At 35.6% G+C, this 25,225-nt stretch overlaps 1 protein-coding gene across 10 annotated transcripts in view; it reads left to right on the forward strand.

The window, feature by feature from the left end:
* Positions 1-25,225, forward strand: part of QKI (QKI, KH domain containing RNA binding) — a 146,301-nt gene that overhangs the window by 11,650 nt on the left and 109,426 nt on the right. The window lies entirely within an intron of this gene.

Consider the following 25,225-nt stretch of genomic DNA (forward strand, 5'->3'; position numbering starts at 1 on the left):
GAACACTTAATACATGGAGAACAGTTCAAAGTAATAATCATGTTTTTTACTTTGCTGGGGCTCTTCACATGGATTTTTTCCTGCCTACTGACTGACTTTAGGTTACTAAACCTGTATGTAACCGGCTTTCTAAGCCCTGAGCACAGTTCAGTACTGAAATCTGTATCAAACATTTCAGTATGTTGTATAGCAGTCATAACTAGTGTAGTGAAGTGGTATATTATAGCATAAATTACTGCACAGATTAAACTGCATTTCTAGTACATTTTTCTTGATTGAGCATCTGGGCTGCTGGAAGTTTTCAGCAGCTGTTAATAACTAAAATATGTTCATAAATAATCTGAAGTATATTGCGATGTCTTCTTCCAACTTTCATTGTATGCTCTTAGTCTTAAATTTCAGATAAAATATGGGATACTGATAAAGCACTAACACTTAAGGAGCTTTTTTCTTAGTCTGGTCATGGGTGAGTAGTTTCTCATAGGATATAATATAGTTGAAACACAATTTAAGCCGCTGTAAACTTTTATCTTTTCCCACACCCTCCCCTGCCATAGAAATTTGGGGCTTTTTATTCCCTCCATGGAAAGTGAAGGAATAAATATTGCTAGGAATGAAATCTGGATAATTTCCAGGCTGTTGAGCTAATTAATGAAACTTAATGCCACAAATGTGGGTGCAATAGTATGCACCTTTTAATATTGGTATAATGAAAAAGTTAATAGAAGGGACAGAGTATGTTTTAAAAACACATTACTGTATAAGTAACTGCAAAAATTTTATTATATGCTGATTTTCAAACTAATAAGTTAAAGAGATCATTATGTGAAAGGAACAGAAAAATCATATTTTCTTTTCCTGAGCTCTGAGCTGTCTTGTTGTTTAGAAAATGTTACTAATTTAAAAAAATAACACCACGATTTACTGAGCCCTCAAATGTTGTGAGATTATACACTACACCTAAGAGAGATGGAGATATTTATATTGAAGTTAATCTTTGTACAATCTAATCAAGATTTCCTTTGCACATAGTGTCTTTTTCCAACGCAATATATGCTGTTTTTTCTCATGCTTGTCACACTGAACTGCTCTAGCCATTCCTTGCCCATACCTTTTGTGGCATAGCAAAGAATTACAAAGCAATCATATTTCGTTTTGCAGCACCATCAGCAAAACTGTGCAGTCACTGGCACAAGAAGTAACATCAAAGAGATTTTTTCCCTAAACTAAAGGGATTGTTTTTGAAAAATGAATGAAAACAAAATAGTCTTTGACATGAGACCTTTGAGAGCACTTTCTCTCTGAAGTAGACAGCATCTTTTTTGTTAGCAAAGTTAATGGAGCTAAGTGAAAAGCAATATAAGTTACCGGAATGGTGTTTTTCAATCTACTGTTTGCAGACTCACTGAGTTTGAAGAGTTGCTGCAGATAACAAAAAAAAGAAATCTGTTATTGGGAGATTTTAAATAGGCCACACTGAGCCTTCACTTTTTTGGGAACCTTTTGTTTTAATGTGAGTGAAAAAAGTTGAAGACCACTGATTTAAGGGCATTTGTATTGTAGTAATTGTCCTTGGCCATATAAAATTTTTACTTGGCCAGTAAAAACTTGAAACAAGAAACTTTAATGAGATCACAAAATAAAATTGTGTTCACCGTTATGTGAATTTAAGCTTGTTTCACCTATCTGCTTTTATTCTTTTTTTAGGATTTCCTGATGTTATATATTTACTGAGCTAGTGAGTATGATGATGTTTTCCCCAGCTGAGATGTAGAGAATCTAATTATATTAATCTGTAGAGTCCAGTTTGCAACACTGGAGCTCCAAAATGTTAGGATGTTAATTACTGAAAGTACATGTAAGAGATGTAACCTACTAAATTCAAATTGGTATGCTGTTATTATAGAATAATTCCTGCAGTAAACTGTCTTTAGGGCATCTGAACCTTTCAATTTAAATTCCATTAAAATAGCCCCACTGTTGTCATTCATGAACAAGGATATTAAAGCCAGTTCCAGATGCTCAAGTACCTTTAGCTTTAGGTAAATATTTCATGAAATGTTTCAGGTCGTTATCCCCACCCTCCTCAACTTTTTCCCCACAATGGGCAACTTTATGAGGTGATAGAACTTGCTGTTCAGTGTTAATGATAAATGGGCTTGGGAAAAAAAGAACTTATAACATGTTTAATACGTAGTAGTCAAGGTACAGATCCTGCAGATGTCATAAGTCTGTTCTTTAAATCAATCCTGAAGAATATAAACTCTTAATTTGTAAGATCTTTTCTGGTAGATTTAAAAGATAGATGGAAAAAGTGTAAATGAAATCTATGCTGTGTTAGAAACCTGTAAAATTCTGCTAAAAATCATGTGCATTGAACTTAGTGTTCCGTTTAAATATTGGATATTTAGTTTCTATGGTGGGTTGCACTTTTTTCGACTTGTTTTTTGACTTTTTTCTACTTTGTTCCTAAAAGTGGCTGTTCTTCAGTGAGTTTGTTTGTCAGCTGAAGAGAAAATTGATGATTCTGTAGCTACTCCATAAAAAAAACTTACATTATCTTCAACATTCTAATTATGCAAGTAGCAGATACCTTGGCTACCAGACTGTTAAAATAAATATTAGTTTTGTTTTACTATTCTCTGTCTATTTCTACCATGTGTGTATACAGACATGAGTACACTCTATCTCCTGTGCTCTTTCCCTTCCCCCCTCCCTTTTGTGGCAGTAGTACTTGTTAATACCTCTCCCGTCTAGTACTAGGAAGCGCTTAGCGAGTTATAAATGCTGTCTCTATGGGCAAGATTTAATATTATTAGAATTACTTATTTTTTTCTAATGGAATTAAAAGTTATATACCAGGTTGCTGAAGTGTAAAGCCAGAGGGGTGGAGGGCAGAATCTACTGTACTTCAAAGAACTAAAATGTTCTCTTTGTGAATGAAGAACATGTACATTAGAAACTCCAGGATTATAAGTCTTCACTTTTAAGTGCTTTTTCTTTTTAAAAAAATAAAACTATCTGGTTTTAATACGTAATGTAAATAGATTTTTATTTTCAACAGGAAGCAAAATTCATATTTGCATTTCTTAAAATGCAACATTGAAATTTACTTATAGAACATGGTGAATGTTGCATGTAGATTTTTTTTGTGCTGGTTGTTGCCTATTGTCTGATATCTATCAGTGTCTTGCAGAGGCACCTTCCTTTATAATAAAACATGTTTTAGTTAATTCTACAGATTATGACAAAACAGTTATCCTCCTTTCATAGTAGTTTCAGTTAGAAAAGCTCCAGTTTCAGTTTTTGCTGTGGTGGCAGGAGGTAAACACTGATGCTGCATTATCTTATCTAGTTGATAATTTCATTTAACAGTCCCGGAACTTGTTGTGCCAACTGTTGAATGCACTGGGCTGTGAAATAATCGGAACTTCAGCTTGCAAATACCAAGCTATTGTTTTCAATGAAGTTGAGTTGAAATCTGCTTTCTATGCTGCATTGCAGTGGAAACCAATTAGTAACAGTGTGACAAGATACCATTTTTTAATTGCCAGAAGAGAGTTTCTGGTATTATTCTGAAATGTGAATAAATGTTAGCCAGTTTTTGTTGCAATTTAAGTTTAATTTTGTAGACAAAAGGACTAAAGAGCCTTTGGTTGTTTAATTTTGAATTTTAGAGTTCATATTCATCCAAATGGCTTCTCAGGTGATTTGTCTAATTTACAGTGATGCTAATGCCATGCAATATGTAATTTTTATTAGTTCCTGAAGTCTAGATGGCACTTTGATTTCATACCATTTCATGGGACCCATCTGGTACAGTGCAAAACATCTTAGTCGTGCCAGGCTTAGTAATTTTTTTATGTGCCCCTAATTTACTTAAGTTTTAAACTTCTGACAGCTGGGTATCAGAGACTTATGGTTTAACATATTTTTCTTGCATTTTCCAAAGGCATGTAAGAGTTGACCAGAACAATATTCTTTTGAATGTTTATTGAATGAATATCTTCACTTAATGTGGCCACATAAAGTGAAAATGACTTAAGAAGACAGATTGACTATTGAGATACATCAGCTTTGTATGAGATATTGTTTGCTTACCTGATTACAAAATGTTTTTGAAAACTGGTACACATGATGAAAAATGCACCTTTTCAAGTACACCATTATTTAAGATAACAGAGGAAAACTTAAATAAGCTAATGTGTGAAATTGTCATGCTGTGCATATAGATTGGTTACGTCTGATACAATTTGATTACCTTTCAGTGTGACCAATACAGCTGTTTCACATGCTAAAATGACATTTTTGTGCTGCTTTTTTTGTTGAATACTAAAGGGTAATATTTTTATATATTGCATATTGTCTTTTATTGTTTTACTGTAATTTAAAGTCTTTTATTCAATGAAGCCCAAACCAATATAGATTTAATCACTATGCTTCATATAGTTTTGGCGTATTGTTTTTACTGTAATTTAAACTCCTATTGGTAGCTATCACTTGGCTGCTCTGTTCTTCCAAGTAGTACATATATATATATATATATATATATATATTTAAGGTACAAATTTACTGCTTAGCTCAGGAAGCATTTATAAAATGGAAGCAAAGTGAAGATTGGCCCTTTCCTTTTAGTTATCAGAGGAGGACCTTAAAACATGTAGCGTAGCAGGCATTATTTTTTTTCTGAGTATTCTTCAGGCTTGTCCAAAAACTTTTAAGAAAAAATATATCATATGGATGTGGAGAAAAGCAGTGGAAAATTCTGAAAAAAAGTTTGTGCGAAAGAAAGGGACATTTACAATATAAAAAGAAAATGTATGTAAAAAAATCATATAGAGTGCTTGCTCAAAAGTGTATTTTTGTAAGGAGTGCAAGGTGTATGTGAAGGTGTCGTTAGTATGAGGACGGATTTCATTCTTGGAAATGTTCTGATTAGTCCAGGTAGGCAAGCTTAATGTCAACACTTGTTTTTAAACCGCTGACTTTCAGAAGCACTTAACAAGGGAGGTGTAATGTTGGCTTTTACCGAAAAAGTTGCACTAAAGGTACCATGTGTGAAGAAGTTCCTCTGAGGTATACCTGCTGTTAGGGCTTTTCCAGGTGAGCGATAGGTCCTTGCATTACACTGGAGGCGCTAATGTCTGAATGGATGTGATGGCTGCCTTGGAATGATGCTGCTGTTAGCTGTGAAAAATGTCTTCCTTACGATTCTTGTGCAGCAGGCCGTGGAGTGCAGCACATTTTTATAATAAAGGTGATGAATTTAATCGCAAACTGGCAGCCAAATGGAAATTGCAGACCTTGATACTGGGAGAAAATTGCCTATAAAGCAACTCCTGAGAGAGCAGGCTTTAAATTTATCCACCCATTTCGACATTGAGGAGAACACAGGAATTGCAGGGTATTTTGCTTGGGCTGTTTAGTTCAGATGGATGACGCTTTAGTCTTCCTTTATTTAAGAACTAGTTACAGTGTTGCTTTTTTTTTAACAAAATTTGACCTTTCTGCTTAAACTTCACACAGCAAGTATTTTGGAAAAATCTGTTCCTTTATTTGTTTGATGCTTGCCCCTTGTTTGAAAGTAGGACCTAATATGCGTAATTAATTCAAACTTAGCAACTGCCTCACAGATTTCCCCTTCTGCCAGATTTAACCCTAATGTGATAGGAGATTTAAAAACCACATAGCCTTGTATTTGAAGACTATTTGCATTGAAGAAGTTCCATAAATAATTGAACTGGTCTTGAAGTCCCATTGGAAGCGTGTAGCAGTATGTTAACATAATTTCTGATAGCAGCACAGCATTTTTCAAACTTGTTGGTACTGATACATTTCAGCAAATCTTAACCCATTATATTTAGTAGTGCCAAATGCTGATGCTCTTCCTATATGATAACTAGGAGCTGAATGTGCAAATATGATTCCCATGCATGGTGAGTACTATATTAAAAAGAGAAGACAAAATGTTAAGTAGCTTAGTAAAAGATGGGATGGTTATCATCTGTTCACAGAAAGAATTGCAGATAATTAATTCAAAAATAAGTACTTGAATTGGACACTGAACTGAATATCCTCACCACAACACTTTTTGGACTGCCCTTTTGAATGCTTTGAGAGGTTTTCATTAAGGTGGGAATAAAAATGAGTAGCATTGGATTTTGACACAGACTTCAAGATGAAGAGAATAGGAACACTTAAGACATCAAGTGTGGCATCTGTTAAGGTTATTCCTTAAAATGTTTCATTGATCCAGTTTCTCCTCTTAAGTGACATCAGAAGTAAAGTCTGTGTTAGAATGGCTCTCTTGGTTATGTGATCCCTAAGGTAAAATAAGGCCTAATTTCTTGGCCAACATGAAGAGTTTTTATAGCAAGTATATGAAACAGGAGCTGCTCATTTCTTCTCCATGATTTAATTTTGTTATGCCCTTTAGAAAATCAAACCTGTTACCAGTTTCTGATAGATTTTATTGTTTCTTTATTTTTTAAATTATTACTTTTTTTTTAGTAAAGCTTTCTGAGAGGTAATACTGTTATTAACCAAGACATAAGGGTTATTAAGTCACTGTGTGATGACAACAGTTGAGCCTGATTTTGGCAGCTGTTGGAAGTCTGTTCCACTCTGTACCTGTAGTTCATGAGTATCTCATCTGTATTCTTTTGCTGAAAGTGTAGATTTGTAGCAAAATAAAATAAATTCTTGGCACATTCTTGACTGTCTGTTACCATTTTGTTTTGTTTTTCTGTAGCAAATACATAATAAAGTTCCTATAGAATATATTTTCAATATAAATTTCTTTGTTTTCTGATCATGGAAAGCTGTGGCCGAACTTGCTTGAGAAATGTGCAGTAGCATTTATAATCTTGTTATGTTCATGTTCTAAGACTGTAGTAGATTCAAATGAACACATTATGAGTTCAGATACAGGCATCCAGAGTTAGCTGGTATAACTTTTATCCCTGTTCCTTTGCTTTTTATTGCCTTCTGTCTGGAAGCATTCAGAGGCACTTCTTGAACTGGGAAAGACTAAGTACAGGTGTAGAATAGAGATTAAACTGGAATGTGTTTACTTAATATAGAACAAGATAATGTCCTACTTGTTTACTGCAAAATAGTAATTAATGTTTTTGCATTAATTACTGAAATCACCTTGGAGAAAAGTTATGGGGAGTAGTTTTGAAGTAATTCAGCAGCTTGATGATGCAAAAAGTAGATTCTTGTTGGAGAAGGTGTCCCTGTTTCTTGTTGCTAATTCTGGTATTCAGTGAATTCTTCAGTGATCTGTTTCAGCTCAGTAACCTGGAAGAATGCTAATCAGGCAAACCAGAAAATGACTAAAAATAGTCTTTTGCTTGATTAGTGAGTTGAATTGGCCTAGTGAGACAGAGCTGGTGTGAAAGGTGTTAAGAAACTTCATTTTTCAGCAGCAAGTGTGTTGTTATGATTAGTAACTCTTCTTACCCTCCAAAGGAAGGAGAATTGGTATAGCAAACCTGACTTTTGGGTTTATATTCCAAATATCTAATTTCTTCTGGACTTCTGTGCATAGTTTGGGTTATGTAGACTCCTTCTTCCAGAGTAGTGAACTTTCTTGTATTGTCATTTTTTAATCTATTTTTTACAACTTTCTCAAGATATGCTGTTCTTTTCTGGGATGAGTGATATGTTGCCTTCTTAACTATGCATTTTTTTGCTTCTATATAGGAACAGGAATAATTTCATACAGCTCACTGTTACTGTTCTTTGCATCTTCCATTTGGTTATCATTAACGATTTTTTTTTTCCACCGTTCTTCCTGTTGATTAAATGTCTTTGTAGACTTAGGCTTCTGTATTGCCATTCACCTTTGCTAAGTTTCAGATTTAAAAATCCATCAAACATAAATCCTTAAAACAAAAATAATTCAATATCCTCCTAAAAATGCGTTGTAATGTGTGTTACAACTACTGGTAAGGTATAACAAAACTACCAGTAGTAGCATTTTACTTTCAGCGCAGTGTATGGCTAATGCTCAGTTATCTTCAAACTAGTGTAGATTGATTTTCAAGTTAATTTTTTTCTACTGTTTTGTTTTATTTTGCTTTATGCATGTATCAACACAGAGAAAACACCCGTTCTAACTTTTTTTCACTATTTCTGTGTGTGTGTGGTGCACTTATGCACCTACTGGCCTATTTCCAGAAACAGTGATTACATTGGTGTTTGCCCTCTGTAGTTGTGTTCGCAGTTTGGCAGTATTGTCTGTAGTATATCAAAATGGGTTTCCTTTTGCAGCCTTCGTTTGATCCACTGTGGTTTTCACCTTGAGTTTGAACAAGGGAAATTGGCTTGAGTGGCTTTCTTTATGCTATTCATCTGCTCTTGTCTTCTTTATCTTTTCACTAAACTGGTTTTCTTACATCTGTGCTTGTAAGCAGATATATTATGCTGTCTATTTCCACCTCATTTTTCTACTTCCCCTTACTGATACCTACATTTTAAGCTTTCAGAAAGCTTTTTCTCGAGGTGAAGCAAGATATTCTCTACAGTGAACAGTACAAAAAGTCTTGATATTATCATAAACTGCAATGAAGACAGTCTGTCTTTTGGCTTTCTTATTTATTGAAACTTGTGTATTCTGTACTGCTCACTTAGTAATGATAACCATTGCTTTATTTTAAGCATACTCTGTTTCTTATTTTCAGTTCTGTTTCTTTAGGGGTCCTAATATGAATTGTTTTTTAAATGTCTTTGTTATCCCTCAGAATGATGTGCACTTTATTTTGAGTTGTTACTGTTGAACCTTAGCATTGGGTATAAGAGAGCAAGCACTTTTTTTTCCCCACTCAATTTGCTTTTATGTAGTATTGGATTTAATGTGCTGCATTTTTTATTCCTGTTGTCCTGTAGAATCTCAATCTGTACTAACATTTCATAGTTTTCATAAGTATTGTTTACTGCAACCTTACTGTTCATAGTTTAGTTTCTGTTTTGCTTTGTTGACTGAATTTGTAAAGCTGTTTTCAGTTTCTCTCTAGTAAATAACATACCTTAACATTTATTATTAATGAAGACTTTTAGGTAGGGCATCTAGTCATTCCCAAGTTAAGTAATTTATCTGTGCATTTGATTGTGCGAAAATCAGTTTGACTGATTGGTAATGCCTTTTGAAAAAACTTCATGAACATTCTGAAGTCCAGTTTTGTTCTTGTTGTTCTTGGTATTTCATTGCAATGTTTTTAAAAACAAACCAAAAACCATCTTCTCCCATGCAACTTTTTATCTTTCACATTCTCAACCAGACATAGAATAGTGTTAGAAGCAGATGTTTGCTTCGAGCTGTTTGTTAAGGTCAGAGTGTGATTCTGTAAAATTAGAGTTGTCTTTTGATTTTTTTTTTTTTCAAGAATGGAAAAGGAGTAGAAGAAGGTAGGAAACTGAATTTACTTCCTGGTTTTACTAACTACTGGTACTTCTCTGAGAGATCAAAAGTCAGTTCACAGACTTTTGGCAGAAACAACATAACTTTTAGTAGGTTTCTGTAGTGCAAACTGTCTGGTTCACAATTTTGAAATAATTTGGTGAAGTGGTAGTAAATTAGAGAGGTGGGTTCTTTAAGTACACTGGTCTCTTAATTTCATTGCAGAATGTTCTTCTATATTGATATCAACTAAAAAACTTTAATTTAGGATCTCCTTCCAGTATAGGAAGCTATGAGGATGTGATGACGTGCTTCATCGTGCAGTCAACAATATCTTCATGTTTCACTTTAATTTCAGTACTGACCTACAGGAGAGGTGTTGCAGGTGACAGATTATTCCCAAAAATGTTGTGGTTGTTTATTTATTCATTTTTTAAATTTGCTTCTTGAGGAGGAGTTGGGGGATCATGGGAGACACCTAAATGGAGTGCAAAGCTCCCAGTGTTCAGTGTCCTTTTGAAGTGCACAGCTGAAATTTGCAGTTCAGCATTAAACTATGAATAATATAATGAATATAATACCTTTTGGTCAAAGGTTTTAGAGGAATTTGTCAAAGTTTTGAGAGTTGATTCCAAAGCTGCTGCTTCTTCTCAAAGCTAAGAAAATACACCAGCTGAGATGTTTTCATTTGATATTGGCCACAGTAATGAGGGAAAGTAATAAAAATGAGGGAAAGTAATAGTTTACTCATGTAAACTTTACCTGTCAAGCTGAAATGTATCCACCATGCATCCAGGCTGTTTTGAATAGTAATTATAACTAGTGTTACTGGTTGTATTTCTAGTTCTTCACTGCATTGTATGGAGCTTTATAGACTTTACCCAGAGTGCTTTTTGATACTTCCAGGAACACCTTATGGTATGATAGTGTGGTTCCATGCTCTGTAGGAAAATCACGTTGAAATGAGTTCTGAAAGTGTCAGAGGACCTCAAAAACCTCTGGTTTTCTGTGGGGCTTTTTGTGTGTGTGTGTTTGAGTTTCATTTTGTTTTGGTTTTGGTTTTTTTGGGTTTTTTTTGTTGTTGTTGTTTTTCCACTGTGCAATGTAATTGAAAGCAGTCAAGCTCCTTACCAGATGTTCTGCAGGTCTAGTGGCAGGAGGGGATTGCCTATTTACCGTTCGCTTTTTTCGTTATCCTTCAAAGATGATTAAAAAAAAAAAAGAAGCTTCCCCCTGCAGCCAGTACGTGAGAACAGGTGAAAAAGAAGAGTTAAAGAGACAGAAAGTAAAAGAAAATGGAAGCCTTAAAGGCTGTTTCAGGTTTTAGCTGCTTTTTTTACTGAAATCTTATAAAAACAAGTCTGGAATGTTAATTGGAGGGAAAAAATGAAACTTTTCTACTCCTGCTCAATACAGTATGTGTTAAAATTTTATTTCCCTTCTGGTAATGTAGCCTCAGCTATATACCATTACTAGTCGTGCATGGCTGGGGTTTAATGAGTGATGGCTCATCTGCTTGGGTGGAATATAGTTCTGGCAATAATTGTTGGAAGCAATAGTGTAAGCTGGTGTGTAGTTGAGGCCTCATCTCAGTTCCATTTTGATACCCTGTATTTAAAGCTGAAATACATCTTAGCGTAGTGGGGGCATGGGAGCAGATAGCAGGGGTGGAGAGAGAGGGGGAAGTGTAGGGGAGGGATGTTTCTGTGGGATGCTTGGTGTTTTATGAGTTTTGCTAGGAGGTGATTCTCCTTAAGATGTGTAAGATAAACCATGAAACACAATTAAAATAATGACTTTATCTTTCACTGGGGTGTCTGATACCAAACACTATGACGCTGAAAAGAAATACACTGTTACCATGGTACCAGTAATCCTTGTATTTCTAGTGAATAAATTGAAATCCTTTTTCAGTCATTCAGAGTATGGGTGTGTTTCTGAAGAAATGGATGAATTATGTAATGTAAAGCTGCAGATATGATCTCTGGAATGTGCTGTACTATCATTTATATTTTAAATAGCTCTGATACAACTTTTGATTAAGTTTGCATTATACATTCCACTAAATGGCCTCTTCTGCTGTTTTAACTTTGCAGAAGTACCTGAAGTTTTTCATGCCAAGCGTGTGGTTTAGGATTCAATTAAAGGAGTGAAAAACTTTTCAAGAATGAACATGGCAAAAAAGTCCTAGTATTTTAAAACAAAATGCACTTAAAAATTTTTCTGTGAGAGATTGCTAAAGTGAGTACTTTTATCATTTTGTCTGGAAGTCTGCCTAGATTTAAATGAGATTGATCATGTTTGGATTTGAGCACTTAGATTTAAGCACAAAAAGGTTATCCTGATGTACTACCATGCAATCTCCCTTACTGAGCTATCTTATAGTACAGGGATGCTTTACTCCAACCTGAGAAAGCCATGTAATTGCAGTTGTGAGTTTCTGTGATTTGGGGAACGGACTTGGGAGAACGGGCTGAGTTTCCTGTGTTGTAAGCAAAAACATGGTTTTCTTCTGAAATCTCAACTTTCATGAGGCTATTGTTTTTTAGACGGGAAGATGCTGTGTTGGAGCACAATAGTCTGGAGGTGTAGCCATCCTTTGTGGCTTGTGGACTCTTTGAAAGAATGCAGTGAGAGTGAGGTTGAGTGAAAGCTAGAACTAACTGAAGAAATGAAGAACTGTATCTTCCATAGGTGGAAAACGGGACTTGAGTGTGGACAAAAGACAGTTTGGGAGTAGGAGAAGGTTTGGGATGAGGAAAACAGAATGTATGTGTCTGCTGGAGGAAACTGTTTTCCAGAGTCTAGAGTAAACCCAAAGTTTTGGAGTCTTGCAGTGTCTTTGCTGTCAAGAAATATTTGTGAAACCCAGAGGCAAACTGTCTCATTCCTCCTATGCTGCAGGACAGTATCTTCTGCTGCTGTCAGTTAATACTTTATTTCATGTGGCAGAGGTCTTTGGATGGAAAAATGCCCGCCTAGCTGACTGGTTGAATTTGGCAAGCTACCAGATAGGAGTACAGTTGTTTTGTGGCAGTAAAAGTGATCCATAAGATGCACACAGATGAGAACTTTCAGGCATGCTTGTTTTGGAAGAATGATGTTTCTGGTACTGGGGAAGTCTCAGGCAGCAGTTCTCTGAAGCATTACTAGGTCTTTTTTGTTTGGTCAGGTCTTGAATATCATAGGGGAAAGATCACATCTTTCATTGCTTTATAGTGTTTCACAAGATTGTTCATAAAGGTCTACTTCCCAGCAGAGTGCAATTCAGACTTTTTAGAAAATGCCTCTTGGTGTTGAACAAGCAAATGTTAACTTAGGCAGTAAGATATAGACCAAGACAGTGCATATTTATTTACATGAAAAGAAGCGTGGGGCTTATTGTTGCGGGTGATATTTTATTGATGTGGTCTCACAAGGCAGGGCCTGAATATGCAGTAACAGCAATAATTGTTACTGATTAGTAATAGTGATTGAGGATTAGAAGTCTGGAAGATTATTTCAGTTAATAATGACATTTTTTGCTGTTTTGGAACCGAGAGTATATGATAATGTTGTCATAGTTCCCAGGATAGTTATATTGTGCAACTCTAAAAATATTAGTAGTAGTTATCAAGGAATAGTCACCTCTTCACATTCCTGAAGAGTGTGCAATTGTTGTTTTTTGAGGAAAGGCTGTGGTTTTGTTTTACTAGGTTTGAGTGGATGGCTGTTGTGAGTGTGTACATAACCATGCCACTTGGAATCTCCTGTCAAACGGCCTGAGTTACCCATGTACCTTTACAAGGGTAGTTCAGACTTGTACTGACCCAAATACTCTGAGGGCCGTTTTGACTCTGACTGCCTCACCTGTCAAGGCAAATATGCCTAATGGAGAACTGATACTACATGCATATCAAATACTATGTGTAAAAAGAAAAAGGAGGATGGTTAGAAGGCTCAACCTAGTCTGTTTTATTCTAATTACTTCTAGAGTAGTACTACTAACCAAATACTAACTTCTGTTTAGTAGACAGGCCGGCTATATTCTCATTATTGTGAGCGAAAGCTCTGTTATGATTGAAGGTGGTGAACTAGTTCTGTGTTGATTGAAATGAGAATCCACCTAATAGAGCAGGTAGCACTGTAGTTTTTGAAAAGCAGGTATCTGTTTGTCCTGTAAAAGAGCAAAAAGAATGTGACTCTGCTTAGACCTCTGAGAGTCAATGGGATTTTGTTGTAGTATAAAAATACTCTTAATGGAGGGTTTTTTTGAAGAGTTTTTTTTCTTGACAGGAATGGAACTTCGTAAGATGGTCTAAGTAGGTTTTTACATACTCAATTGCAATTAAGTTGAACATTCAATTCACTATGTGGAATAAAAAATAAATAAAAAATAGAACAGGACAAATAACGGTTAATACCTTTCACTGCAGTAAAAGAAATGTAAGTAGCAGTGTTCTTATTTCTGACTTTGTCAGAGGGTGATGATGGTAGCTGTAGTCAGTTCTCTAAGGTTTTGCTGGCTCTGCATGTTTAGAAAGAGTTGCCTTGCTGATTTCCTGCTGGTTGGTAATGTGTTGAGTCAGATGGCTGAACGAATGTGTGGTACAAAAGGATGGATAACAATTAGATTAGTATACTAATATGTCACTTCATTTTAACTTACGTTCAAGTCTGAAAAAAGTACTCAGCTTTAGGAAAAATTACAATTGCCAGCAGCCTACTTTTTTAACCTTGAATTTAGGTCTCAGTTATGTGAGATTTAGTTTGATTGTTGCCAGGTTTCACTTCCCTGGAGAACCATGTTTACATAGGTATATTTATCTTTTAGTAGATTATTGAGGTGTATGTATTTGCAATGAACTCAAGCACATGGTTGTTTTTTTCCCGTCTACTTTGATGAAAAATGATCAGCTTTTCAAAACTGACTGGTTGTCTTAATCACTTCATTGTGATATTGAAGTTAACAGTTGTAACAGAGGAACTCAGTGACAATATTAAAGTAGTTTTTTTCTTTATGTATTACCTAGCATAAATAAAAGCATTTTTAAATTCCTTTCAACACCTTGGTTAAAGAAATTAATGACATTACTAAAATTTTTTTGCTAGTTACATTTCTCATATATAATTTTTTGTCACTGGTTGTGTTTATGTGATAAATTACAATTTGCAGCAAGGTAAAACCTTGTAAAACCTGTTCCTCTTAGCATATGTATTGTTCTTAGTAGATTTTTTTAATCATGTTTTGACAACTTTCTTTTAATCAGTTCTACTTTTGGCACAGCTATTGTCACTTTTAGTTTATACCTTGAAGAGCTTTTCTAGGAGTACCGATTTCATAGAGTTATAGAGTGGTTTTGGTTGGAGGGACCTTAAAGATCATCTAGTTCCAAATTCCTTGCCATGTTTTAACCAAATTTCTTTAGTTAAATTTTATGCAGAGTACTCCATGGGAAACCAAACTTCGTGTTGCTCTGCTTCTTGAGCACCCATAATTATGGTGTTAGTCTAGTGCTGTCTGTGGTAAACTTGTCATATGTATTTCAGACTTTCATGCTGTTTTTAAAAAGTTCTTCAATGCGTTTGAAACATGGCATAGGTAATAAAAATTGGACTAATGTATCTGAGTGGAATATTTACTGTAGAACTAAATTTTGGAGTGTTTTTCTGCATGAGTATATGATTGGTTATTCTATATCCAGCTCAAGAGTTTTCAGGTGTGTTGGATATATATAATATTTTAACACAGGTAGGTATTGCTTAATTTAGGGTTGTAGTTTGGTCAGCTGTGTGGACAAATTTCTGAAGCTATGGTGTTGGTTATATATTTGGTTAAGTGGCGATTAGGATTAAGTAGAGATCTTGTTTATGTACTGACTAACTCTGGGAAGTCTTCCAATGCTTAGAAGTTAATGTGAAGTTGCACAATGCATCTTTTGCAATGTAATTTATATCAGACCAGTGCAATAATTAATGTATTTAATGTTGTGGATGACTAACTTGTCAGTGCTGGTACTTGTCAACCAAAAATGGTTACTTTCTTAGTCTTGTGAATAAAATGCTGACAGAGGTAGGTAGGGCAGCATTTGCCGCAGTGCTGTGTGATGGGGAGCAGTGTGTATAAAAGTGGGATTGTGTTACTGTTGTTCGTGATCAGCTAAGAAAAAGTAAATGGGGAATGAGAGGCACTAGTCAGTCCTATTCAGATGGATTAGGTTCCAGCTGAAGTGATGAAAGCTGTCAGGTCAGCCTCTTATGAAATTGCTCTTCAGAAATACATAGAGAATGACATTTCTTACAGGTACTGGAATAGCTTTGTTTTGACATGCTAGCAGGCTACAACTGGAAACGTTCACTTATTAACTAAGCCCATTATCTCTAGGTATGCTTGCTTTCTCACATTTTGGTGTTTCTTACAGTATTAGGTAAATTCTTTAGTTGATAACCAACAATCAGTTTGTTTAGATGTCACAGATACAAAACCTATAGTGCCTAAATACAAGTTTTTATTGTTATAAAGTGCTTTCATCAGCATCTCAGTAGCAGTATAGTTCTTATGTATTCTTTTAATAAAGAATGCATAATGTCAGTACGTCACAACTAATCAGCTAATAATGACTAATTTTTTTCTCCCCTTTATCCCATGAAGCATATGGGGCATCTGGTGGTTTTCAGTGTATCCAGGGGTCATGTGTGCATAAACTGTAGAAGATTCAGTTTTGTGAGGCAGAAATACATACAAAATTGGGAACAATGGATAGAACACAGGAGGATGTGCATCTTCCCTTCCCAGCATTTCCTGAAATACTTTATATAAGCAACCAAGTTTGTGTTTCTTCAGATTGCCTTTGTATGTTGAAATGTATGAAATTTACTTTGGCCTTAAAACAATGAGTGAAAGAGAGAGAAGGCTCACATAACATCACTATTAGTGAATAGATAATTATTTTTGGGTGGTCATGGAAGTTAAAAAATCCCTCTCTCCTTTCCTACAGAAGACGAAGAGTACATAAACCAATGGAATGCTTTCTTTTAATTGCTAACTGTGGAGGATCATTGTGGATGGTTCCCAAAGACCAACAAAGTAACTCTGCATGTGCTCTAGGTTGCTCTTTGAAATTGGTGAATCTTAAGGTGTACCCTTGAATACAGGAAAGAAAAGGGTGCTGCTGTTTAGTTTTCAAGTGGAGTTCTATTAGTTGTTTTTACTTCTCAGTTCCAAGAATAAGCAATGCTAAAGTTTAGGTAACTCAGTTGTAATTTTAATTTTACAGTAAACTTCAAAACTCATTATTTAGAAGGGTCTATGCCACAAATTTGTTTAAATTAATTTTGTTTGTTTTAAAGGTTGTAAAATAGTGTCTTGCCCTTTACTTTTATGCATTTCTTGCACTTACTGACAGAATAGCATAGGGTGGTATTTTAGTGCTGGTATTTGGGTGATTCTGGTATTAATTAGACTTTTCTGAAGTGCTTGGCATACATTTTGAGAGAATGTTCTGGCTTTACTGGAGAGCTTCCTGTTGCATAACTTCATAGTTGTTGAATGTAAATACAATATTTCATATGCAGAAAATAACTGTGGAAAGTGGACAGCAGTTGATTCTGGTGTGAAGGGAGCATGGGGTTGTGTGTGGGTAGAGAAGGTCCACTGCGGACCAGTCAATCTACATTGCTCACAAAGATCAATTTCAAAGAGAAGACAGTAAACTGAGGTAACATGTTTTTTGTAAGAAAATACCCACCTGAGGAACTAAAACTGTGGCAGTTCTGTCCGAGCTGATACTGTCAAGCTGATGTTTTTAAAGTGCACCAAGTTAACACTGTTGTTTCAATCTCATAGATGGCTCCTTTCTTTAATCTTTCTGGTGATTAGTAGTTCACACAGAGTAGTATTGCTGCAAATTCTCCCACATTTAAGACATTCAGTTATGGTTACCTGACAAACATTTAGTTGATGCTGTTGGGTATGGAAAGAAAAACAGACAAGAACTTTGAATAGCCCTAGAAGCGTTGTGTATACCTTTAGCTGTGCTACCTGTAACTAAGGAAGAACTTGAGAAGCTGGAGTGAGTCCAGAGGGTGGCAGAGCTGGTGAAGGGTCTGGAGCAGAAGTCCTCCAGAGAAGGATCAGCTGAGGGAGCTGGGGGTGTTTAGCCTGGAGAAAAGGAGGCTCAGGGAGACCTTATCACTCTGTACAGCTCCCTGAAAGGAGGGTGTAGCCAGGTGGGCTTGGCCTCTTCTCCCAGGCAGCCAGAGGCAGGACAAGAGGACACAGTTTAAGGAAAGACTGGACATGGCATTTAATGCTGTGATCTAGTTGATAGGTTGGTGGGTTTGGTCACAGATTAGACTGGATCTCAGAGAGCCTTTCCAACCTAATTGATTCTGTTATTCTGTAAGTATTTAGGGGTAACTTGCTGCTAAAGGGAGGTAGAGTAGATTTTTGAGAGGGGGATAGTTAAACCTGATGCAAATATGAGCCACCAAATCTGCTTCAGCAGTCATGCTCTGCTAAGGGACTTTGATTTTACCGTTTTCTTTCCATCAGCTAATTACTCACCTCAAGAAACGTTCCATTTTCCAGTGCTGCTCATTTGGGTGTGGATGGATAGCGTATGACAGTTGCTCTATTATGTTAACTGAATGTGCCAAGTAGACTGCTGAAAAGTTCTTTAAAGTATCCTCTTGGGAACTTATAAACTGATTTTTATGTTAAAGATATTTAGATTTTTGGAGCATTGTGATGGGGTATGATGAGACAAATACGAGAACTTAATCTCAAATGTACAGCTTTTGGAGCTTACCAACAAAATGAGGAGAGTATATTTAATCTTCTTTATATTATTGTTTTAAGCAAATGCAGATTGCCACTGGCAACTGTAATGCTGGATTGATGGTCTTTTTCAGACCCGCTCCGGCCTTTCTGACATACCATAATGTTAAATAACTTAAATGCTTGGTTTAGTAAGTGGAAACAAATGCATGACTGTTTTAAAAATACCAGTTTATTATGTTCAGTGTCATGCTTTAGACCAAAATTGAAAATTTGTCAGAAGTAGACTGTTATATCAGCTTTGCTTGATCCTAAGTCTGTTTTTTTTTTAACTCTGTGTTGGTCTCAGAGGGACGGATGCTATGAATCTTGTTTGCCTGATGCTCAGGCATTTCACTGCTTTAATATCAGGGGTGGGGAGTGTAAATGCTTGCCAGCATTTTAGATCATGTACTGATGATGCATGTGGGGTACAAGTCCATGTGGCACAATATTAAAAATGACTTGTTTTTTTCATAGCATTGCTATTTCTGCTGCATCAGCAGTAGTAGCAAACAGCACTGGTGTTAACAGTGAAGACTGTTAAAATTGTGATGAATAAAACCAGCTATTTCTTTGCCAAGTAAGCATACTAAAGCTGCTAGATTAGAAAACATGTGAGTTGCAATGTTCCACCAATAATAAAGCACTTTAAAGCTTTCTGTTGACGTTTACACAAAGAGAACAGATGAGTATGCTCTATTTGGTTTTGAAGTCACTTTGATAGAAACCTTACAACTGCCCACAAAAGGAGTTTTGCAGGCTCTTCTTGCAAAAAGAAATGATTGAATTTTGACACCAAGTCTGCTGACAAATTGCTGGAAGTGCTGCCCACTTATCATTGGACTGACAGTTTAATCATGGAAAGTGTACTACTAGATTGAGGAGCAAAAGAGAAGTACTTACAGTTTTTCCAAAGCATTAAAAGATTTAAATTTCATTGAAATTTGAAATGCAAACACTTCTTTTTTATTTTTTTTTTTTGTGATAGTCTTGAATTACTTGTGTGCCATAATCTCAGTGGTGGTGTCGAGTACTTCAACATATTTTTGCATTTCTTCTGAGAGACTTAGGTGTCTATTGATCTAGTGGATTAATAGTGTGATGTCACTTTGGTTTTTCTTTTAATTTTTTTACAATAAAAGTTGTATTTAAATTTGGTACATGCTGTGTCAACAAGATTCTTTTTGTGCAGGGGATGAACTCAGCATGCTACTCATGTTGTAGTTTGAGTGCATGAACTGTGTTAGTCTTTAGAACACTTTCAAGAGAGATGATTCACTGGTCTTCAGAGATTTTAAGTGAGAGCAGAATATAACAGTTTCCTACTTTCTCTGCTTTTTCCTCTTCATTATTAGTTATATTTTCCATATTTTTTGCAATATTATTGGATGCTGTTTGACACACTGTGTATTGTATAAAACTAACTGGTATCTAGTTGCAGTTGTCTGATTAACGGATAATGCTTTAATGGCACATGGAATTGGTTGCCTGCGTGTGTAAGTTGTGGATCCATATTCAGTGCATTTGGATCCTGTGAAGTGGTAATTTTATGTCTGTTATTCTAGTGTCTGTAACCTTTTTTTCTAGTTTAGGGACTTACCTGATAGCAAAGAAAATGGAAAAAATATTTTGTTGCTTAGAAGTTACTCTAAAATGCCTAAAGTGATGACCTAGCAGCAGTTGTGTGCAATAAAAACACTTTGTAAAAACATTCACTTATTGCACATATTTTGTTTCACTAAAAAAAAACTACATTGCATATTAGTAAAGAATGAGAAGGTGCTTGACTCAGTTCCTCACTTTCCCCCTCAGTGCAATGCATGCTAATCACGTGCATTTGAATGGACTCACTAAAAGTGGTCTCTGATAGATAGTTATTAGAATTCTTCACTTTTTGCAAAAAGCTATTGTGGAAATACGAAGGCATTATTTGTGCTTTAGTTTAGTGTCATATTCTGTAAGAAAAAAAAAAGAATTATGTTTGCCTGTCAAAATACATAAAATTACACTGCATGTAAAAATTTTTATGTCATTGATATTTTGGGCAAAACTTGATTTCTCTGAGAAAGTAGGAAACTGAAACTGATGTTTTATGCATCAGTGAGATCTAAGTACCATGTAGATTTTTAGCTATATGAACATAGCTGTTATTCTTACCATAACTCTTAAACTTTAAACATTTGCTCCTAACTTTATTATTTTTTCATATAGAAACTAGCTTGTGCTTGAATCTTTGAAAGCCTGGTGCTTCACTTGGTTAAGGAAGCATGCCTGCTGGTGTTAGAAGATTATTAGTATTTTAATTAATTCTGCATCTCTTGCTGATTTTGACTATTGGATTGTTCCAGCCCCACTTGCTGTGTATTGTAAAAACAAGGAATGATAGTTAAGGTGCTCTTCTGTTAGTTTCAAAAATAAAATTATGTGTGCGTTGATGACTTAACATGGTCTTAGGAAAAAACGTAAGCTGAGAGTGGGATCAGTTTAACTCTGCTTAAATGGATACAGCTAAATTGGAATATTGGAAGATTTAATTCTTCAAATTTTTAGTTCTAGCTTAAACTACAGTGAGGAATGCATCAATTTAAAAACAGTAAGTCTGCTGCTCTTCCAAAAGATAAAACTTTATAATGTAGAAGAAGATTTCATGGTGAGAAGTAGTAAAGCTGTGGCCGCTGGTGATGAAAGTGGTTTGCAAAGTGATGGGACAGGAAGGATTTGAATCTTTTCAGTGATTTCCTACTTTGAATATTCTTGCAGAATGGTTTATGTAAACCCATTTTATGTTGCAACCCAGCAGTCTGAAACACACGTGCAGAGTCTTGCTTCCTCTAAAGGAATAATTGACAGCTGAAAATGACTAACTTCTTGATGGTGTCTCATGTGATGACAAACTCATATGAACACTGTTCTTTGTGCATCCTAGGGGGAAGAATACTCTAAGTTTAATGAAGAAATCAAAACAGTACATATCTGTACGCAGATGTAAGCAGTATAAACAGTATATCCTGCTTCAAAACATATCTTAGAAAGGTATTAGAGAGATTGAAAAACATGCTCTGTAGCTAAAGGAAACAAAAGATTATGTTCCTTGTATAGTTTCAGGGACAGAGGAAGAAAAATGTTCTCTGGACCAGAATGCATGTCATTACTACCATGGCTAACTAGGTCATGCTGAATTAAGGTGGAACACGATAAAGATATTGAAACCAGTTTGTCTTTTCTTTTAAATTTATTTCTCAACTACCCTGCTGTGAGCAAGACAAAATTGTCATTTACTGCTAAACTTATTACTTCAAATGTATAGACCAGGGTATTCTAAAGGTGAATATTGTGGATTTTGAAATTCTTTGAGTTTCTGCTTTTGCCTACAGTAGAGCTGGGAATGTATATCCTTTAAACCTATTAATGCATTGGCAGAACTCACAAGTTTTAGAGATATGGGGAGGCTGCTGTATGCCTTTAGGGGGTTTTTTTCAGTCATATCTACCGTTATAAGTATCTCTCCTTACTAACACTGTTAAATCTTTAGAGTGTTATACAGGTTATGCAATTACCACTGCAGCATTAAGACAGAGGTAAAGTACCTGGAATTGTACTTAGATGTTCGCTTGGAAAGTAAAGTTTTCCTTATTTTTGCATCAGTTGGCTTTCTGTGAGAGGGAATAATCTAAAGAATTGTAAATGTGAAGGAGCTAGAGCTTTATAAATGAACTTGAAATGATACTTGTGGTATCATGAGAGATATACCAAAGAAGCTTTTGGGCAGGGGAAGACCTACTTGGTAGTGTGTCAGAAATGTGAAATAAGTCAAATTAAAGACTGTTTACTTGACTTTTTTTTTTTTTTAATATGTGAATTCAATGCTCAAAATAAAAAGGTGTGCTTGGAGGATTTGACCTTCCTACTTTAGCACTGCTCCTCAGATTTTTAGGTATTTTAATGTATTTCAGAACGGAATAAAATGGTACTTGCTGCAGCTTTAGAAAGCTGAACTTTCATCTCCTCTAATGTGCTGTTGGTGATGCTTTCTGAACCCTTACTAACTCCTGGTAAACTTGAGGGAGGTGCTGAAAATACAGTACCACATAATTCTGTCAATACGCATAAGTGCCTAAAGCGAGTGGCAAAGTTGCAAGATACTCAGGAGACTGGAATCTTGAATTGGGTGTAATGCAGACCATAGAAGGAAAGGTTATGTTATCAAAACTCAGTAATTTCTATGGAGTCTTGTTGAGGCACCAGAGGTGTGATTAAACAAGAGGCAGATATGTGAGAAAACTGCTGTTAGTCATGAAAAAAAAGTAGTCTTGCAGATGTGTAGAAGGATTCAGCAGAATCTGAAAAAACCAGGAGGCATAGCAAGCAGATAACTTCATGAGTTGTGCATTTGAGAGAATGCTTGTGGTCAGCTGCACTAATACCCTAGGAAAGGAAACAGGTTGTACTCCATCTGTAGTTAGGAGTGAGAGACAATGGGTGAACTAAAGATTTGGTCTATTTTATCATTTAAGCAGTAGTCCTTCAGTCCTGTCAAATTAAAGAGAAGTGGTGGAAAGAGAGTTTCATGGATAATGTGTTGTGCAGAAGTGAAGTTTGGAGACTGGATCAGCAGTTTAAGAAAACTGGGAATACATGCCTGTTATTTCATCTGTTGCTGCTGAATATTTCTTCTGAGGTCTTGGAGAAAGTATCTAAGACAGGAGAGAAAGCAAAATTCCAGGAAGCAGAAGAAATGGTAGCACTTGAGGAGCGCGTGATACTGCTGACTGCTCTAGGTGACTGTCCCTGTCCTGATGCTTGTTACCATTATTGCTGGCTTGAATGTAGAGAGAGAAAATACCAACTTACACATACCAAGAAAACTAAAGTTCAGATGTCTGGTTCTGTAGTGGAGTTTTCTACTCCACTGAGTTGGTAGATGTTTTCATTTTCTATAAAGTTGGATGTGATGGATAGCTTAGGTTTCACACAAACTGAAATTGAGATGCAGTCCTCAAGCCAGCTCTCACGCTACCTGTGTGTGTTCTGAATGTTTGGCTTTCAAGTGTCATGAGTGTGTCATAGGATCATTTTCAAAGGAAAGATTAAAGTAGAAGTTCATTTGCTCCTGTGAAGACTATGATATCCAATGTTAGTGATTGTATTCTGCATGAAAGATAGATTTTAAAAGGAAAATTTTGATGCAGCTACTCGGTAGCTGCCAAATATAAATAAAAATGACCATATTGCTACTTAGGCTTCAGTGCTTCTACAGACTGCCTAGCTTGTTTCAGTGTAGTGTAAATTAATGGAAAATCAGAAGAGAATGAAAAGGGAACGAAGTATGCCAAAAGATAGTATTTGTTCAAAGACCTCTGCTAAAGAATTTCTTTATATGCTGAAGCCAGTATAAATACTGCTTGTAGTTCTGAGGAGTTTGTGCTCATTGCCAAAATTGTCTGTGTAAAAGGAGATGAGGATTTTTTTTCCTTCCATTATGATTATATGGTGACAAAATTTCTGTTCGCCATTGTAAACAGGTGTTAACTACCAAATCATGATACGGTACACATGACTGTGTCAGTTTCCAGCAGAGAAACAACTTGTTCTTGAATATGCATTTCAGAGATGTCTCCTTTCTCATGCTCTCCCCCACCCCACAGCTCTTCAGGTGGTGAAATCTCGGCTATTAATCATTTGCCAGAGAAGAAACTGATTATGAAACAGAGGTTATATTAATCTCTTGTCTGCTGCTAAGAGTTTCAAGTGATTTCTTCTTTCTGTGGCTTCCTGTATTTAGATCAAAACATAAGATTTCTGTTTTCAGTGTCATGTTTTATTCTGGATGTTTTGAAAGCAGTTGTTGCAATTCTAAGTAATGGATTAGATTTACTGATTGCTTTGTTTACAGCCCATGCTGTTGTCCGTCTTATGCTTTGGGAACAAACCTGTTGAAATGTTAGTTTCTGGTTTGAAACTTGGTCAATACATTAATTTTAAGTAGTTATTCAGTGATACTGAAATAAACTCATTAAGAAGATTTTTACACTATTTGGGACTCCATAAATTATGAAATGTGAAACTTCTGATTCTTATAGCAGCAATTTAAATACCACGTTCAACAGATATAGAAGTAAAATGTAACTTCTTTTAAATGTCTTTTTTGGTCAAACAGAAGGAAGTTTTGTGCTCATTCTCAGACTGTTATAGCTTAGTGACACTAATGCAGATTTTAATTAAATTACCCATTTTTAACTACCTTGTTTGTAACTACTAAACTGCATCTTCCAAATAAATACTTCAAGGTGTGAGTAACACAGGTGCAAATGGTAGAAACTGTACTGAAGAGTTCACCCTCAGCATTCCCTGGTGCTCTTGAGGAGTTTTTCATTACTTTGAAATGAAGTAGTAGAGCTTCTGGGTGCACAGAGAGTTTGCCCAGGTTTCTGATGGCACGCTTGACTTTGTTGTATTTGTTGTCTCTTTGGGGATAGTCAGTAGAACAATATCTACCAGTTTGTTGTCACACCATGTGTCCATGAGCTGCACCATTAAGTTGTCCTATTTCCCACAGCTAAAAGATGCTCCATTTAATTTCCAAGCTATAGTTAATCCCATAACTAGCAAAAATACTGCATATTGTTGGGCACAGCTTTTTTTTTTTTTTTTTGCTTTCTAGCTGCTTTATTATTAAAAAAAACATAAAAGAACTGTTTTTATACACCTTTTAAATGATGTGAGCAATCTTGTAAGTGTTCTGAGGAGGTGCATGTAATTTTTACTTCAATAGCTGAATTCCATAAACAGGATGAGTAGGCAGCAAATTTACAGACATGAAAGACATATAAAGATGGGTGCTGCAATTTAAAAAAAAAAAAAACAAAAAAAACCCCAAAACCAGTTGAAAACCCCCAAACAAAGCAGAAAAGCAGACGAAAAAAGACAAAACCAGAGCAGATTTTTCAGCTACTATGGTGTTCATGAGAAGAGGAAGAAAATGGCATTAAGAATTGGGAAATAATAAAAAGAGAAGATTGTCA

The sequence above is a fragment of the Camarhynchus parvulus genome, chromosome 3, assembly GCF_901933205.1.
Source record: "Camarhynchus parvulus chromosome 3, STF_HiC, whole genome shotgun sequence".
In the NCBI taxonomy this organism is placed as follows: domain Eukaryota; kingdom Metazoa; phylum Chordata; class Aves; order Passeriformes; family Thraupidae; genus Camarhynchus; species Camarhynchus parvulus.